The sequence below is a fragment of the Vipera ursinii genome, assembly GCF_947247035.1.
Source record: "Vipera ursinii genome assembly, chromosome: 2".
Taxonomy (NCBI): domain Eukaryota; kingdom Metazoa; phylum Chordata; class Lepidosauria; order Squamata; family Viperidae; genus Vipera; species Vipera ursinii.
Window position 1 is genome coordinate 15,903,512 of NC_139513.1, and position 13,650 is coordinate 15,917,161.

Sequence of the window (13,650 nt, forward strand, 5' to 3'; positions counted from 1 at the left end):
TCAAGGTCCCTTCCAACTCTGTTATTCTGTTATCCCTCAGTTAAAGCTGCCATATCTCTAAAATTAGGTGAAAAGCTTCGACTGTAAACTATTTTGGGACATTTTTCCAGGCTTGAAAGACATAGATTTTCTCCATAGATACTTTTGTAGGAGTGTGTATCTATCTTTCTCTCTGTATGCATATATCTGGAATTACATAATCTATCTCCATCGCTTCCAGATGTATTTTATGATAACCCTTTGTATTGCTAAGGATTTGTGATTGACCGAAGTCAACAAGAAATTTTACCCAAATCAACAACTGAATTTGATTGAATGGATATTTGAACATGGATGTCGGTAGTATTCCATGTATCAGATGAATCATAAACAATGTAAGAGATTATTCTATCATTGTGGCATGTTTGCTTTTTCATTCTACTGTATACTTTTTTTCTTTTTTCACACCTCACACCATTTTATAAAAATTAAAGTTACGCTTTTCTTTAAATCTAATAGAAAAGAGGATGGACAGCTAAGAATAACAAGCAACAATGAAAAGGAAAGCAAATCGAGCTGAAAATCGAAATATTTTCCATTTCCTTCAGAAAACCTCACAATTCTCCTCCTCCTCCAGCAGCTCTTAGAAAAAAAGAGAGAAAATCAAGGAAGATTTCAAACTGGAATAAGTAGATTATTCAGAAGTCAAGGATACCTTACATGAAAAGTCAAGGGAGATTATTTTTCATTCAGTAAAAGAGGGAAATATCTGGATGTCAGTGGAGGAAAAGGTGACTAGGAAAGTCATGTAGAGTAGAGAGACATGCAGGCCTCGCCCTGTGAGAAAGAAAACGGATTGAATGAAAGCACCACTAAACAAGGGATTGTCCATATTTTTGACTTCCTCAAAAATATCCTCTGTGGAAAAGCTCCATACTTGTGTCTATTGTTGGAAAAGCACAGATTGCAAATCACAACTGATTATGCACAAGAGGAGCCACACAGGAGAAAAGCCATACAAATCATCTGATTGTGGCAAAAGCTTTGGTCAGAACAGCTCCCTTGTGGTTCATGGAAGAACCCACACAAGAGAAAAGCCATAAAAGCACTCCTAGTGAAGCAAATACTTTAGTGAGCATGGCAATGTGGTGATATATCAGAGGATTCACAGCAGGGAGAAAACCTATGATTGTACTGATTGTGTGAAATTTTCATTAGAAATTTCCATGTCATGAGACACCAGAGGAGTCACACAGGAGGGAAACCCTTTGAATGTCCTGACTGTGGGAAACGTTTCAGTGATAATTCCAACCTAGTAATACACCAGAGGACTCACACAGGAGAGAAACCCTTTGAATGTCCTGACTGTGGGAAACGTTTCAGTGCTAATTCCAACCTGGTGAGACACCAGAGGATTCACGCAGGAGAGAGACGCTTTAAATGTCGTGAATGTGGGAAAACTTTCATTCAGAATTCCTGCCTTGTGAGACATCAGAGGACTCACACAGGAGAGAAACCCTTTGAATGTTCTTATTGTGGGAAAGGTTTCATTGGGAAATCCAGCCTTGTGAAACACCAGAGGACTCACACAGGAGAGAAACCCTTTGAATGTCCTGTCTGTGGAAAAAGTTTCAGTTGCAAATCCATCCTGGCGAGACACCAGAGGAGTCACACAGGAGAGAAACCCTTTCAATGTCCTGATTGTGGGAAAAGTTTCAGTTATAATTGCAACCTGGTGAAGCACCAGAAGACTCACACAGGAGAGAAACCGTTTGAATGTTCCTATTGTGGGAAAGGTTTCAGTGAAAATTCCAGCCGTGTGACACACCAGAGGACTCACACAGGAGAGCAACCCTTTGAATGTCCTATCTGTGGAAAAAGGTTCAATCACAAATCCAGCCTGGTGACACACCAGAGGAGTCACACAGGAGACAAACCCTTTGAATGTCCTGAATGTGGAAAAACATTCAGTCAGAATGCCTGCCTTGTGACACACCAGAGGATTCACAAAGGAGAGAAACTGTTTGAATGTTTTTATTGTCAGAAATGTTTCCGTGAGAATTCCAGCCTTGTGACACACCAGAGGACTCACACAGGAGAGCAACCCTTTGAATGTCCTATCTGTGGAAAAAGTTTCAATCACAAATCCAGCCTGGTGACACACCAGAGGAGTCACACAGGAGAGAAACCCTTTGAATGTCCTGAATGTGGAAAAACTTTCAGTCAGAATGCATACCTTGTGACACACCAGAGGATTCACAAAGGAGAGAAAATGTTTGAATGTTCTTATTGTCAGAAAAGTTTCAATCACAAATCCAGCCTTGTGACACACCAGATCACTCACACGGGAGAGAAGCCGTTTGAATGTGCATATTGTGGGAAAGGTTTTAGTGAGAATTCCAGCCTTGTGAAACACCAGAGGACTCACACAGGAGAGAAACCGTTTGAATGTGCATATTGTGGGAAAGGTTTTAGTGAGAATTCCAGCCTTGTGAAACACCAGAGGACTCACACAGGAGAGAAACCGTTTGAATGTCCTTATTGTGGAAAAAGTTTCAGTGTGAAGTCCAGCCTTGTGAATCACCAGAGGACTCACACAGGTGAGAAACCGTTTGAATGTCCTTATTGTGGGAAAAGTTTCAGTGTGAAGTTCAGCCTTGTGACTCACCAAAGGACTCACACAGGAGAGAAACCGTTTGAATGTCCTTATTGTGGGAAAAGTTTCAGTGCGAGGTGCAGCCTTGTGAAACACCAGAGGACTCACAGGAGAGAAACCCTTTGAATGTCCTGATGGTGGAAAAAGTTTCCATGAGAATTCCAGTCTTGTGAAACACCAGAGGACTCACATAGAGAAACCCTTTGAATGTCTTGATTGTGGGAAAAGTTTCAGTTTGAAGTCCAGCCTTGTGAAACACCTGTGATGTTCATGGAAAAGAAAGATGGGTCTCTTCATTTATGCATTGATTATAAAGGTTTGAACACAGTGATTGTGGGAAATAAATACCTCCTCTCACTCCTGAAGGAATTACTAACCCACCTAGCTAAGGGGAGTGTCTTCACTAAGTTGGACCTGAGAGAAACATCTTACTGGGTGAGAATAAAGGAGGGGGTTGAATGGAAAACTGCCTTCAGCTGCCCCTTGGGAAGCTACCAGTTCAAAGTCATGCCATTTGGACTTCAGGCGGCTCCAGCCGTATTTATGCAGTTGATTAATGAGGTCCTACATGATCATTTATACAAAGGGGTTCTGGTGTATCTTGATGACATCCTGATATACACTATGAATATGACTTACCATATAAGGCTGGTGAGAGAACTGTTAAAGAAACTATTGAATGCCAAGCTTTATGTCAAATAGTCAAAATTTGAATTTCACCAAACCCTATTAGATTATCTTGGCTACAGAATTTCTGACAAAATGGACCGAACCAAAGTGAAAGCTATAATTGAATGGCAACCCCCAAAGACTCGCAAACAGCTCCAGAGCTTTCTAGGTTTTGGCAACTTCTATTGTCAATTCATCCCCTCTTTTGCTAAAATTACCCTGTCCCTTACAGAACTACCAAAAACAGGCAAAGGAGGAGGGAAACCACAACCGGGCCAACCATTAGTATGGACTATGAGCTGCCAAGCAGCTTTTGAGAATTTAAAAACACTATTTGCTGCTGAACTGGTTCTAAACCACCCCTGCCCAGGGGAGCCCTTTGTAAGTGAAGCTGAGGCCAGTGACGTGGCAGTTGGAGCTGTATTACTGCAAAAGAATAAAAGTGGGGTCCTGCAACTCTGTGCCTACACCTCTAAGAAATTTATTGAAAGCGAGAGGAGATGGGCAGGCTGGGAGAAGGAACCCTTCGCAATTAGGTGGGCTATATTAAACTGGTGGGGACGCGGTGTTTCAGTGGGTTAGGACGTTGAGCTTGTCGATCAGAAGGTGGGCACTTTGGCGGGTCAAATCCCGAGTGCCGCGTAATAGGGTGAGCGCCTGTTACTCGTCCCAGCTTCTGCCAACCTAGCAGTTGGAAAGCACGTAAAAATGCAAGTAGAAATATAGGGACCACTCCGGTGGGAAGGTAACAGCGTTCCGTGCGCCTTTGGTGTCTAGTCATGCCAGCCACATGACCACGGAGATGTCCTCGGACAAGCGCTGGTTGATCAGCTTTGAAATGGAGATGAGCACCGGCCACTAGAGTCGGAAACGAGTAGCACACATTTCTGGGGGAAACTTTACCTTTTTACCTTATTAAACTGTTGACACTATCTAGAACAGAGCAAGGTGCCTTTTGAAGTATGGACAGATCACAAAAATCTAGATACAGTGAAAACTCGCCGCAAATTGTCCCCAAAATAAGTGCAGTGTGCACAGTACTTTAACCATTTCACTCTAAAGTACATACCGGGAGGAAAAAAACTTCCTAGCTGATGCATTATCGAGATTACCCCAGTAGAAAAGTGAATGCAAAGACGTTAATGAGGCAATCATCCCCAGTCCACGAACTGACGCTCAACTCACACCTCGCAGGGTGCCTAACCCTGATGACCCTGGGGCAAAGAAAATAAAAGAAAACTTCTCACCAATCAATGGTTCAAAGACAATCAAGCCTCTCTTACATGCAGGGATGGTTTGGCTTACAAGGGGGGGAGGGAAAGTGTATTTGCCCGAATCCCTCTGTCTTAATGCTCTCAAAGATAGCCATGGTGTAAAAACAGCCTGGACACGTTGGATATCTAAAAACTCTACATCTCATCCTTTGGCAATTTTGGTGGCTGGGGCTAAAACGGGATGTGGAAAACTATGTCAGGAGTTGTGCTGTATGTGCCACCATGAAAAGAATTCCAGGGAAAACCCCTGGTTTACTGCAGCTGTTGGCAGACCCTTCTCAACCATGGGAAGAAATAGCTGTGGACTTTATTGTAGACCTACCTGAAAGTAGAGAAAATACTGTCATTTGGACTGTGATAGACCTGTTCTTGAAGCAGGTTCATTTCACTGCTTGCAAAGGACTCCCATCAGCCCAACGACTCACTAAATTGTTCCTGAAACATCTATTTGCTGCATGGCACCCCTAAGTGAATAATTTTAGATAGAGGGGTGCAGTTCACAGCAATGTTTTGGAGTTTTCTTAAATTAGTTGGATCATTTCAAGGCCTATCATCTGCTTTCCATCCAGCTTCCAATGGGGCTGTGGAATCCACTAACAAGATGGTGGAGCAATGTCTCAGATGTTATGTTTCATACCAACAAAGTGGACAGACCTCCTCCCTTTCGCAGAGCTGGCTTACAATAATTCTGTTCACAGCAGCACTGGCTAAACGCCTTTCAGGGTAGCCACAGGAAAAGAATTTAGCCCAATACCTAAATACCCTCAGTTTCCCTCCACTTCCCAGACACTTGATCAGTGGGTGACAGAGTGGGAAGAAATTTGGAGAAACAGGAAAGCTGCTTTGAAAAAGACTTCTGAGACTTATAAAAACCAGGCTGATAAAAAGAGGGCTCCCCAAAGAACATTCCAAGTTGGGAAAAAGGTTTATCTGTCAACCAAATATTTATGCCTAAAATTACCCCGTAAGAAATTAGGTCCAAAATTCTTGGGGCCTTTCCCCATTGTAAGGATCATCAACCCAGTCAGTAGAATTGAAACTCCCTAGGATTTTAGGGAAAATTCACCCTGTTTTTCATTGCAGCTTGTTGAAACCTTTTCAAGAATCCACTTTAAGACCTCCCCCTAAGAAGGCACCCGGACCCCTCGTAGTGGTGGGTCAAACCCACTATGAAGTAAAGCGTATTCTTGATTCTAGAATTTTTACAGTATCTAGTACAATGGAAGGGATACTCATTGTCTGAAGCCACTTGGCTGAAATCTAGTGAGGTGAAAGCCGACCGACTCATCAAGTTTTTATGAGAAACACCCCAACAAACTGAAAGATAGTCCCTAACATGGGCTTTTAATTATGCTAGAGTCTATCCTTTTTGTAAAGGGCGGGGCGGATGTCAATGCTTGCTAACATTGGATGTTCTTGCTTGACAACTGGGAGATGTAGCCTTCCTTTAACTCCTATATTATTTTTAGAGCTAGAATTAGTGGACACTGGGGGGAGTAGAGAGAATGTATGTCAAGACTGTTTATAATAAGAAGATAAGAATTTGTCATGTTGTTAGACAGGAGGGAAAGTTTGCATTTTAAACTAATTGGAGAATGTGATTTATGACGTTAAATTAAGGGAGGGAATTGTGTTTGATGTGTTCAGGGGAGGAGAATTCAGATCTTGGCTTCTAATATGTACGTCCCGAAGCTATGCGAATGTAATAAAAGATTCTTTAAGGTAAACAATGCCTTGGAGTTCTTTGAAGTACTGCATTTGTTGGAACCATGACATTAGGTTGCCTACCCCTGCTGCCAAGGCCATTTTCTTCAGTCTGCACTGGGAGCTTCTGGGCATAGGATAGTGCTGGGCTACCAGCAGAGAGATAACAGTTTGTGTTCTTCATTGAGTCATGGAATGTCGCCAGTGATTATCCATACAGACCACTGAGTTGCATTTGCTAGCAAACCTCTGAGATGCCCCGGCAGCCCAATAGTTAAGTAAAATATTGACAGCAAGCTGAATTAGTCCTGAATGGGCACAGTAGAGGAAGAATCCGACAGGACCAGTGGGTCAAACTGTTTGGATCGTTGCCACGCTGACCTTAAAGGCAGGGATAAATGATGAACCCCAAATGGGATTATCAAAAATATTCCAACATCAAGATGTACTCTACAGTAAGGGTTGCCAACCCCCGGCCCATGGAGCAGTACCCGGCCACGGCATGCCAGCAACCAGGCCGCATAAACAAGCAAAGCCCCACCCACAGGATGCAGGCAGCACACAAAAACCACCACCCCCCTGGACTGTGAAAAAACCCTCCCTCCATGAAACTGGTCCCGGTGCCCCAAAAGTTGGGGACCTGTGCTCTACAGGATGCCTGCCTGTTTCTAATGTAATGGGCCAACGGTATATTAGCTGCGGTTCTAATTTAGGTCAGGGCTGTTCAGGAAGCTGCTAATGCTTTGCTGGAATCCAATGTGCACAATGTTTGCATGCTTGATATATGTTGAATCTTCATGCTTCTCCCTGTTCTCTCTTCTTCCCCATTACTGCTAGGGAGTTGTTCTCACTGAGAGGCTTGCGATGTCCCAAGGGGTATTCGTGTGTTTGTGTGTGTGTGTGTGTGTGAGAGAGAGAGAGAGAGAGAGAGAGTAGGAAAGAGAAAAAAACACATTGCAAAGACAATGGATAGGATAGGGTAGAATAAAACGTTTGAAAGGGACCTTGGAGGTGTAGGAAGAAAAGTCTCCATCATGGTTCCTCCAAGTGGGGAATAAATATGGCAACTGCTTTGGGAAGAAGGTTGTAGTTTATTGCAGAGGAAAGGCAGACAGAAAGATGGATCCAAGAGGAAAAGAAAGGCTGAGCACATGTGGGTAGTGCCTTTTTATACCCCGTGGACTCTAGAAAGCGGACAATACAGTAGGTGGCATCTGTGTTTGAATTTAAAGGAGTTAAAACCATCGAGTACTATATTGCTAGAAAGTATGGGAAGAGATGAGAAGCGCCGAGGAACTTCCTCTTACTGCTCATTCATCGGAGGAAGATGGTGTGCAAAGTGGCTTTTGTGCTCTTCCCAGGGTCGAAGGAGTAGCTGGAAGGTGAGCGGAGGGCAGGTCGGAGGAGAAGCCGGGAGCGAGCGGGGCTGTTGGGCTTCCTCCACGGCGTCCGAGCAGAGAAGCAACTAGGCTGAAGCAGGTCAGCTGCTGCTGCTGCATTTTCCTTCCCTCCCCAACTTTTCAGTCCGCTGGTGCTGCAGGCTGTTAAACTGGGGGCTGCAATTTTTGTACTGGTGGGAAGATTTAAAAAGTCTCCTTCAAGCGAAGGTTGATTCTTTGGGAATGGCTTCCCTCCAGACGTCGCGAGTGCTGCATCACTGGAGGTTTTTAAGAGGAGACCGGACAGCCATTTGTCAGGAATAGCAATAGGGTCTCCTGCCTGAGTAGGGGGTTGGCTAGAAGACCTCCAAGGTCCCTTCCATGTCTGCTTTTTTTACATTTTTAAAAAACTAATATTATCACATTTGATTACTGCTTAATAAACATCGTGTTGTGTGGTCCAATTTGTTTGCTTAATAATACAAGTTAGTTCTTAGTCTCTACCCCTTTTCTCCAACCATTGATGAAATAAATTCCATGTTTGAAAATATTCTGTATCTTCTTTCTCTTTGATCCTCAATGTAAGGCTGTCCATTTCAGCACAGTCCAATATCTTCTTGGTCTTTCTTCATTCTTCCAGTGCTGAGCAAATACAATCCCTGCTGCTGTTAATACATGCAATGTTAAATATACCCTTTGCTTATTAAATGTTTCTGATATTATACCTAATAAAAACAGTTCAGGTTTAAAATTGACATGTTTTCCTAACATCTTTTCTAACCAAGTGTCTTTTGGCCCAATGTTTTTTTCTTTAACACAAGGCCACCACATATGGTAATACAGGCCAGGTGTTTGATCACATATCCAACATTTACTGGACATATTTGTAAACCTTTTTGCTAATCTAGCAGGTGGTAAATGCCATCTATAGAACATTTTATGTCAGTTTTCTTTATAAGAACTTGCGATGGTCATTTTATAATTTCTTTCCCAAAGATTTTGCCATTTCTGTTATTCTATATTATATCCAAAGTTTTCTGCCCACTGTATCATTGTTTCTTTCACTTGTTCATCCTCCATTTTTTTTTATTGAAAAGTTTTAAAATACAATTTTCCTTTAAAAAAAACCCCTTCCCCCTCCCTCCTCCCCCCCTACCTCCCCTCCTCCCCCCTCCCTCCTCCCCCCCCTACCTCCCCCCTCCCCCCCCTACTTCCCAGAGCTGAATACAAGGTATATATATATATATAAAAAGGAAACCTAAGCAACCATATACTAACAACTATAAATTCTAAAATCCATCACTCTCTAGCTTATATAGGATAAAACAAACCTTAACAATATTAAATATATGTATAAAAAAACTAGAATAAGAAAAGGACACTCTCTAGCTTATATAGAATGGAACAAACCTTAATAGTATTAAATATATATTAAAGACAAAAAAAAGGAAAAAGAAGAAAAAAAACCCCTTCTCAACCCTATACTTATCCTAAATAAACTCCATCCATTTTATCCATTCCATGATATAACATTCTTACAAATAATTTTCCAAATTAACCAAGGATCCCAAATAAAAAAACTTTAAAGTCAACTCTTCTGTAATCGGCCGTTCCTCTTCCAGTACCACAATCCAAAAAAGCTCACCCTTTCCACAGAACCACCAAATATAAAAATATATTGCGTCTACACCCAAATCTTTTCCCCCCTCCCCTACTTGACTACTTGACTATATCGTGAAAGTTCCATAGACTTCTGCAATTCCTGCTACTTTCTCTTCTTAGATCGTTTTGCAGCAGCACGCGTCACCCTCTGTTTTATAGATTCATCCGACGAGGTTGTATCTTGATCTCCTCCAACACCGTTGTCTTCTATCTGACCATCTTCGGCCTCTTGATGCACTCCTTCTCCAGATCCCTTTCCAGCTTCCAAAAGTGTTAATGGCGTTGCATTTAAAACATTATTGTAGAAATCACGCGCTTGCATCACAGTAACCAAACGGTACTTTTTACCTTCATGCGTCACCATCAACCCCACTGGGATCTCCCATCTGAACCTTATATCTCGCTGCTTGAGCTCTTGCACAAGAAATGTAAAATCCTTCCTTCTCCTTAGAATCTTTGGAGGAATTTCTTTTAAGACCAAAACTTCTTGATTAGCAATCATAACTTTAGTATCATAAGCAGCTTGTATAACTTCATCTCTAGTTTCCCTTTTTGCAAAATATACCACCACATCTCTAGGCAACTTTCTCTGTCTGGCAATCCATGAATTCACACGAAACACTTTGTCCATGCCTCCTTTTATTTCAGATGCTGGCTGTTTCAACACTATTTCAAAAGCCTCAGAAACCAACTGCTTTAGATCTTCCTTAGTATTCTCCTTTAAGCCTCTAATTCTAATGGCAAACTGCATCTGGAAATATTGAGCAAGACACAGTTCCCTTTCCATTTTATTTTCATTCTCCAATACTTTTGCTTCTAATATAGCATTCTTTTGAGTCAAGTCTTCTAGCTTTTCCTCCAATTCTTCCACACACCGAGCCACTTTAAACACTGAAGTCAAGATGTCTACCCTCATCGCTTTGAGCTTCTGTTCCATCCTCTCCTCCATTCTCTCCTCCAATTTCTCCAATTTCTCCTCCATCTGTGCAAATCTAATATTAATTGATTCCAAAATTACCTGGGTATGTTTTTCAAGAGCATCTTGTAAGTCCTTTGATGTCAATACATCAGGAGGATGCAGCGCCTGCAATAATGATTGTTGCACGGGAGAAGTTCCAGCACTCCGAAGAGTTTTAGGGGGTGGTTTAGCCGCCATCTTTTACCAAATATGACGCACTTTCACTTCAGATTTGTAATCCAAAAAAAGTCCATCAAGCTGGAGAGTAAAACATAGTAATCCTCTTTACCATTTCCTCTTGTATCGCTCTGCCTGCTCCTTTAAATCATAGTCATTCCTTCAGGCAGGGGTGGTCGCAGACGGCTGGCTCTGCTCCAAGAAGTCAGGAGCAGAGGCGACGGCCAGCTGGGAGCAGCCCAGGCTACGGGGGAGTTCAATCCTTCAGCCGCCCAAGCCATAAGCTCAGGCGGCCCTGGAGAACTCTACCCCTACCTGGGAGCTCGCCCCCTCCTCTTCTCCCGAGGAGGGGGCTTCGGATTCGCCCGAACAGCTGATCGGCGCTGTTTCGGGCGAAAAAACAACAGCTGAGCCGCGGGCAGTCCGGGAAGGCTCCCTCCGTCGCCGCGGAGCCACCAGAAGTCGTTCATCCTCCATTTTTGAATTTAATAGAAAGTTATACAGTTTCTTAATCAGTTTTTTATCAGAGGTCAACAGTGTCTGATCAAACACTGTCTGTTCTTTATAAAAGTCATATATTTTTGCATCTTTATCATAGCTTGATTGAATTTGAAAGTAAGGCCACCATGATAATTCAATACCCTGGTCTACAAGCTCTTGTTTAAATTTTAATTTCCCTTAGGTATCCTTTATATGTCAATTTTTTTCATATTTCACTTGATTTGGGTGAACAAATGCATCGTTGAAAGCAATACTGAGATTCTTAAGTACCTTTTAGCTTTTAGCTTTTCGCATACAAGAAGTAGTGTATTTCTTATATAACGATTTTGAAAGTATCTATGCATGCCATCCTAGTTGCGGATTATGTCCTTCTGGATATAACAGTCTTTTATGTCTGAGATTTATCCATTCTTTTAGCCATATTAAGACCCGTGCTTGATAATGTAAGACCCAATCTGGTAATCTGTATCCTCCATTTTCTATGGATTCTTGTAGCATTTTCAGTTTAATTCTGACTTTCCTTCCTTGCCAAATAAATTTCAAAATGAAAGCAATTAAATCATCAACAAATTTCTTCTCTGTTTTATAGGTGCTGTTTGGAACAAGAAGAGCAGTTTTGCTAAACTATTCATTTTCACAGTAGCTATTCTTAGCACTGATAGTTGTACGTTTTTCCATTTTTCTAGATCTAATTTTATTTGATTTAAGTAATTTTATGTAGTTTTGTTTTATCATTGCAAATCTTGATGTTAGGTATATTCCGAAATATATAACTTTCCCAACTATTTGAAAATGCATTTTTCTGACAATTGTTGTTTTTGCTTAGATGTAAGGTTTTTAACTATAACTTTTGTTTTTTCTCTATTTATCTTCAATGCTGCTATTTCTCCAGATTCCTCAATCCTTTTCAATAGTTTAGGGTAGACATGTCAAACTCGTGAAATTGTGCGACATATGGGGACCATTTGCCATAGCCTGCAATGAGGCGGGCATGGCTTCCGGGTGACATGTCCGGCCCGCAGGCTGGCAATTTTGACACCCCTGGTTTAGGGGTTGTCTCCAATGTTTCTTCTGTGATAAATACCAAGTTACCTGCAAATGCTTGTAATTTATAGCTTTCGTCTTTTATCTCCATTCCCTTAATTTCTGGGTCTTGTCTGATGTTCCTCTCAAAAACTTCCAATGTCAATATAAATAGCAATGGGGTCAATGGATATCCTTGTTCCTTTCTTTATGTTAAAATTCCCTACGTAGTCCCCATTTACAATTACTTTTGCTGTTTATTTATGATATGTTGTCTGAATTAATGTATCTTCAAAGCATTTATAGAAGTCTGCAGGAAGTCTATCCGGTCATGCAGTTTTATCATTTTTTTGTCGTTTTATATCTTCCATCAGTTCCAACATTGTAATTTTTTTGTTTAGCATGTTTTTTAAAGTTTTCTGGAATTTTTGGTAGATTGGCTTTTTCCATATGTTGTCTTTTTTCCAGAGAGATTTTTTTTCTGTATCATATTTTTTCATAATATTCTTTAAGTATTTTAAATTGCCTCATTTTGGAGTTGCACATCTCCCTTCTCATCTTGCAATTTGTTTATCAATTTTCTCTCTCTTTTTTCAATTTATAAGCCAGCCATCTTCCCAGTTTATTTGCATTTTTGGGGAAAAAATGTTTTGCCCTTTTGATTTGTTGAGCCAATTCTGACTTATTAGGTTTAATTTATGTTTAATTATCTCCATTTGTCTTTTAAGAGGTTTTTTTGTGGATCTTTTTGAAGTTGTAGCTCCAATTTTCTAAATTCTTCCTTTAGCGTTGTACACTGTTGCCTTTTCTCTTTATTCTTTTCAGCCATATCAGTTATAGCTAATCCTCTGAAGTATGCTTTGGCTGTATCCCATATGTACTGGAGTGAAATGTCTTCTTTTTAATTTTCTTTGAAAAAGAATTCCATTTCCTTAACTGCTATTTCTGAAATTCTTTCTCTTTTAATAAGAGTTGATTCCGTGTCCACCTTGATTTCTTCTTTACTCCTGTCCAACTCAGCTTTATCGGATTATGGTCAGCCCAAATATTGGATTCTATCTCAACTTCATATATATTATTCTTAATTTAGGGGACATCCATATCGTATCAATTCCAGACCATGATTTGTGTCTATTTGAATAAAATGTATACTGAGTCTTTTTTGGGTTCATTTCTCTCCAGACTTTCTGTACGCAGATTTCTTCTGCTCTTTTAACAAACACCTTACGTAGTCTCTTTCTTCCTTTTCCCCCTATTTTACTACTTTTGTAATTAATTTTTCATTCACAATTGTGTTAAAGCCTCCTACTAAACAAATATTTTGATATTCCATTTCCAATATTTTCCTGTGTAGTCTTTGATAAAGTATTTGTTGCTTATTGTTTGGTGCATATATTGCTATCAACATCTTTTTTTGATTTATCGTCATTTCCACCATTAAAATTCTTCCTTCAAGGTCCCTTCCAACTGTGTTATTCTGTTATCCATCAGTTAAAGCTGCCATATCTCTAAAATTAGGTGAAAAGCTTCGACTGTAAACTATTTTGGGACATTTTTCCAGGCTTGAAAGACATAGATTTTCTCCATAGATACTTTTGTAGGAGTGTGTACCTATCTTTCTCTCTGTATGCATATATCTGGAATTACATAATCTATCTCCATCGCTTC

At 40.8% G+C, this 13,650-nt stretch overlaps 1 protein-coding gene across 1 annotated transcript in view; it reads right to left on the minus strand.

Annotated features, from left to right (window-relative positions):
• The window catches only part of LOC310634740 (uncharacterized protein), a gene marked incomplete at both ends in the record, with an annotated part of 362,395 nt that overhangs the window by 87,538 nt on the left and 261,207 nt on the right, over positions 1-13,650 (minus strand). The window lies entirely within an intron of this gene.